Genomic DNA, 6,526 nt, shown 5'->3' with positions numbered 1-6,526 from the left:
GAGTGCTTTAAATCACCTCTATTTGTCACAAAAACCATAAAAAAACAGCTTGAAGAGTTATGTTAACCATAAAAAGGTGGTTTTAATGTACAGAAAACGGCTTCTCATCAAATAACGTGTGCATAAAAAGTGGACTTTATTGCAACAGCTCTGTCGTCAGTAAATTGAAAATGAGCGGTCTCAATGAGTCTGACAAACTATTTTATCATGCCTCGTATATTTTTTTACTGTCATTGAAATATTGAATAGTGCTTGGGCTGGTTCGCTCACTAGGTAGTTTTTTACCCCGAACAAATCTGACTATCGAAATAAAATTTTTCGTAATTTTTTTTCGGATGAGATATCAACTTCTTTAGTACAAAGTGAACATGAATGCCATTTAAGGTCATCTTTTTTGAATACCAAAAAATTATAAAGCTTCAAAAAATTGAAAGCTATCTCAAATTGAAAAAAAATTCGAAATTTATGTTATACACATTTCAGCAACCTGTTAGTTGTTTCAACTAGTGTGCTCCAAACCAAAATAGCACATTTAGAGGCCTATTTTTCAGTATGACCACTTGTTAATAGACTTTGTAGCCTGGTTTTTTATCATAGAGATAAATTTTTAGGAACATTTTCTAATGCCGAAGACAATTTGCTATTACTGTTGTGAGTTTCCAATCAGGATTGTTAAAAATTGAAAATCGATTATTTTTTATCAACTTGAGAAGTACACAATAGATTATCTTTTAGGTAAATGGAATATAAACTAAACAAAATAATGTTTTCTAGTCTTTGCTACTGAGGTTGGTTAGATGCAGATTCCTTAGCAACGCCATAACCTTTGGGATCGTTTCCACCACACATAAAAACAATTTGCAGGAATTTCTGCAAATGTTGCGAGTTAACCTTATATTTCCAACAATTAACCTTTAACCCAGATAATCCAATGAAAGTGATTTCCGTTTTTTGGTAAGCATTCAAGGAGTGAGAGTTTTCCAGATGATTATCATGACTATAGCAAAACCTTTTTATAATTTGTCTTCTTGGAACTGTTTTGTCTGATTTTTGAACAAATTGTTTCTTGCCAAATGCATCGGTATGTATTCTTTCTGAAATCTGTGTCACACTTGACAAACATTTTTTTTTGAGCTGCCCTGAAAATTTTCCGATGACCTTCATATTATTTCCAATATAATCGAACTTTTTCCGATCCTGATGCTCCAATCAAGAAACGATTTGGGGTAACCGCTTCAAAACTATCAATGTCATCGAAAACTGATGCGAGAGATCTTTGGTTTAGAATGCCTTCTACTAGGCAGACAATTGTGGTCACAATGTCCTCAGTCAAGTTTTGTGTCCCGATTACATTATACTTTGCCTTTTTTTTACTTCTCACTAATCGTTCCCATACACCTCCGAAATTTTGCGCATTTGGTGGAGTAAACCTCCATTTAATTTATTGTTTTTTCATTGATTCTGAATTTTTTGGCGACCATTGTTCATTTTTTCTTCTAAGTGATGGTTCGTTCGAACACAATTTGTCCCAATTTTGTTCACTACAAGATCCGGCCTATCTCTTTGAGCGATGAAACAATCAGTTGAACATTGATTCGTTTGACAAATCAGGAGGAACTCCAAGATAAACGGCTCTCGTTGTGAGACAAGTCATCAGGCATATCCATATTTTGTCTGACAATCTCCTCTTTTTTACATTGAAGAGAACAAAGTAATCTACTCTAGTGTTTTTCAATGGTCTTTTGAAATCCATCTCGAACTCTGCCATCATTGGAGACTCATTCATCTGCGATGATATTCTAACGGCAACACATTCGGCAATGATTTTTCTAAGTTTGTTCCGCAAAATTCAGTAAGTCTCTTGAAGCATGATTCTGAGCTCTTCGATCCGAAAATGATGACTTTCGAGATGTTCTTTCTCCAAAAAGACAGTTGCATGGTGTTTTGAATACAAAATAATCGGATACTTTGCGCAAATGATAAATCTTGGACCTTATCGATCTGCCTCTTGCTCTCATCAACACTTCTGCATCAAGTATGCATTCAAGTTTTGTGATGAGATTAATTCTACTCTGTGAAACTTTCTCGTTGAACACACTGATGACAGTTTTTGCAGCTTGCTGCTTAGCTTCAGCTGTTATACTCAACAATTTTGATTCCTCTTTCCGTACTGTTCTCAATACCTATGCAATTTTGTTTTGAGTTCGTTTAAAGTTAGTAAACCTAGCCCAATTGGCCAATGATTCAAAAATTGTAAGCTTAATAAAAGTTTCTTCATTTATTCCCTCCACTTCAACCCTTTTTGATCATCAATTTTTTAGGCAACCTCTCTTCATTTTTTATTCAATTTGGCCCGTGTAACCAGGTACTCTTATGTATTTGTGTTAATGTGAGTCTTCTCGTACCCAGATCAAACAGAATCATTTCTCTTTTAACATGTGTCCATGTGTTGGTCGTCGTGGTGTCAAGAGTCGTTCAAACTCTATTTGCAACAAAAGATCGGCTACTTTTTTTCAGGGGACAACCAAGCTAGTACTGTGCGAGAAACTGATATCATTGAATCTTGCCCAAAGAGTTCTTATGTCTTTCTAGTATTTTGTTTTTAGTTCTTGTGACTATCACTGCTGCTAGCAGCTGAAAACTTGGCATGCTTTCTTAGTATTTTTTGCGCAACTCTCGTTTTTTAACAGCAAATAATATGTTTTGAGTGTCATCTTGCTCACAAGTAAGCAACCACATATATTCCTTCAATTGAGGTACCAGCGAACATGTGGAGATCAATCTCCAATGAAACGGATGGAATAAAATTGAATTAAATTTACTTATGTTGGAATGAAACTGAAGTAATTTATAGGGATTTGAATGTTTTTGATCTGTGTAAGTTCTCTTCTCCGAGACTCATACTTCTCAACCAGATTTTCAGCAGTTGTTTGGTACCATTCATCATTTCCAGAAGTTCCGTCATTACGTAATTTATCCGAATTTTGAAGGTCATCAACAGTCCTAGTAGATCGAATAGTGAATAAACCACGCTAAGCAAACCTCTGCGTGAGAATCCTTCGGTTGGCATATTTTTCATACAGACTGCGAAACTATCCAATTCTACGTTCCATTTGATTCAAAGAAACTACATTTCTTTTTCTTTGATGACTTCTGATAACTCTGCAACTTTGAAACTTCGTCAGCTTGAAATCCCTTTTGTTAAAGTTTTAACGATTCGTTGCTTAAGATTTTTTATGTTTTTGATTCATCATTGATTGAATATATGAAATCAACCATATAGAAATTCGACGTTTCTTGTAATTTTTTTTTTTCAATGATTTGGTCAGTATAAAATTCGCACAAAAGGGTAAAATTCTGGCTCCAATAAATGTCCATTTTATGTGTATATCACTACTTTTTCGCTTTTAGTTTTGATCTCTGGATATGAAATTGTCAGACAGTGATTATTTTTTTTCACCTTGACTTGAAAAAACATCTGTTCACTATCATTTGTGATTGCGATTGCTCCTTTTTCAAATTTTTTTAAGGTTCCTACAAGTCTCTGCAACAAATCACGTTCAGCTAGTAATTTATCTTTCAAACATTTCACATTTCACTATATACTTTAAAGCTGCATTACAAACTCTTCTGATTTTCCCTAGTTTCTGAGGATGAAAGACTGGTGGATGAGGTAATTACAAAATTCTGGCATTATCAGAGTTTGATATGTAACTTTGAGATATTTTATCAAGGATTTCCTTTTTGAAATCAGCTTTTCTTTGTGTCTTGATACCTTTCAGAGTGTTCAATTCAGCATCTTTACAGAGCCTTCTTTGCAGATATCTTAATTGCCTCAAGACAATTCCATAGTTGAATGGAGAACTGAATTGATCCTCCGACCAGAGAATTCCAACTTCTCATCTACCATATTTAACTTATAGAATTTAGCAACCATTCAGCTCGTTTTTCATTCTTGGATAACGATTCAACATTTTTCACTGATCCAAAGCTTTATATATATTACCATTTTTGACCTTCTGAGCCAACAGCTCTTCTGTAGAATAGAATTGGGATCGCCCTCAGCAATTATAGGCTTCTTTCTGTCCCATTGGACCACTTTTTGACCACCCAAGAGGTGTTCTTACCTCCAATTTACTTCTCTTGTTCAGATTTCTGTGTTCTATCAGTGTTATCACTTTGAATTCATCCTGACCAACTATTAAATTGAATTCGAAGTGTCAAATATTCTGGTTTGGCAAAATCGATAAGAGTGGATATTTTTGTGGTCACTATAAATGTTGTTCAGTGACCCAACAGACGAATCGTGATCAATTAAACAATTGATGTTATTTCAGGTTTGAGACTCTTGGTAGTTAATTTCACTGTTACCAATTCCGTGATGCTTATTGAAATGTTTGCTCGAGCCAACTCTTTTGCAATCTTTTGTATCTAACTTCAACGATTCCTTGAGAGACTTGTCTTTTGGTGTAAGGGTTGACCCGTTGTATTGTACTGCACAAGTCTCAAATCGGTAACAAACCACTACTAGATGGCATACTATAAGATTTGGTTGAGTTGGTGTGTTGGTCTTCTTCCGGATCTACTTTCAATTAGAAGTCGGCAGTGCTTTCAATCACATCCATCTCTTTCACATGAATGGACTCTACAATCTCTGATGATATGTGGTTTAGCCAAACATACAACAAAATATGTAGTTCCTCACGACATCGTTGTTTTGCTTTTATTTTCTTGAAGACAGATTGATATATCCCTTTGCTGTAATATAAGCAATGATCTGTTCCTTTGTTTTTGAGGTCTTGGCTCTTGTCTTCTGTAATATAAGGTCTGACTTTTGTTCGGTGAATGTGACTTAATTTCCTTGTTTCAACTGCTCTTCTAGGTTCATAACTTGGGTTTGAATTTATCTGATTGTGCACTAAGGCCAAATCAGGGAGTCATTCATTTAAATCAACCCAATTTGACTGTGATTATTTCCTTTCGATTGTGAAGGAGCCTCATTTACAAATGTACTCCCTACGCCTTCATTTTTTGATGCGAAATTTGTATCCTTGCATCCGCAAAATTCTGCATCAGCTTTAGTTGTGAATCAACTATGATATGCAGCTGACAGTAATGCCTGGCCAATAGTTTCCGTGCATGTTCATATTTGTTGCCATCATAGCTGAGTCCTGTCAGAGTATGTGTAGCTTTACCAGATACAAAGTTTTCGAGATAGCACATCTCATTGCTTTTTGTTATGTTCGCCTTATGCACCGTTGCTGTGAAAAGTTGTGATCATTCTGGGCAATTCAGTGGACCACCAGCAAAAGTTTCTAATTTTACCTTTAGTAGGCTGAGTTTTGGTAATCCAATTTCTAAACGCTGCATTTAGTTCTTCGGAGTATCTGTCATGATTTTGCTCTTTATGTGAGCTACTTGCTTTTCACTCGTGCTTCTGCTCAACTGTTTGGGTTGTAGGTCCTTTCTGGACTCCTCTGTCGATATTGACTGAGTTTCGATTTGGACACATATTTGTCACTTCTCTCAGGAGATACATATCTTGTGCTTCTGGCTTTATCGAGTTCCGATTTTTTATCGGCATACGAAAGTGTCATTTTTAAATAATCTCTTCAGCAAGCATTGCTGCTTTTTCTGCTTTTGTAAATTTCTTTCCTGACCATAGCTGAGAAAAGTTTTGTTCCGTTATTAAGTTTTCCATCTCTAACTCGGCTATTTTTTGACTCAATTGCTGGTTTTTGAGGTCATTGAATTGGTTGCTGTCATGCGACAACGTTTCTATGGAATCAAGTCGTTGTCTCATTTTTGAGCTTAATGAAATCCTTCGGCTTCGCCAGTATCGACAATGTAATCTTGAGCTTTCATTGAAGTCTTCGTGTAATTTTTTGGATTTCCAGCTGTTGTTTTTTTTAGTTTGCTGCTTGTTCATAACTTTGACGTCAATCTGTCGTGCTTTCTCCTCCATTTATCTACATATTTGTGAAAATTTTCCAATTCTGCTTTCACTCGGCAAAAAATTCTTCTCTCATCCATCAATTGAATTGTTTTTTTTTCCAGCCATGATCCATCGATTGAGTTTCGTGTCATTTCCGGCCTGAACGCGCTTTTGTTATTTTATTGTCGTTCATTCGCCCATTCTTTTCTATGGTCTTCTTTGATTGTGTCGTCTAATCGTGCCAACATAAAAGTTTTGTAATGGAAAACAATTGAGGGAGTAAAATAAATATTTCAGAACAGGATAAGTTGTCGTTTGGTCAACAAGTGGAAATGCTCAATCAAGTAATTAAAAAATTTTTGGAATGAAGTTTTTCAGTTTTAATTTTTGCAAATTGTTTTTGTATGTTTCAATTTGGAATGAAGTTTTGTGGTCTGGTTTTTCATCTTAGAGGTAAAATTTTCTAAAAATTTTATCTGATGTAGAATTAAAACTTATTTTTACTGATGCGTGAGTTTCCAATCAGGATTGTTAATGATTGTGTTTCGATTGAAAGAATTTTTTTAAAAATAATTTGAGACGTACACAATT

The sequence above is a fragment of the Symsagittifera roscoffensis genome, chromosome 7, assembly GCF_963678635.1.
Source record: "Symsagittifera roscoffensis chromosome 7, txSymRosc1.1, whole genome shotgun sequence".
In the NCBI taxonomy this organism is placed as follows: Eukaryota; Metazoa; Xenacoelomorpha; order Acoela; family Convolutidae; genus Symsagittifera; species Symsagittifera roscoffensis.
Note: the sequence above shows the minus strand (reverse complement) of the source record.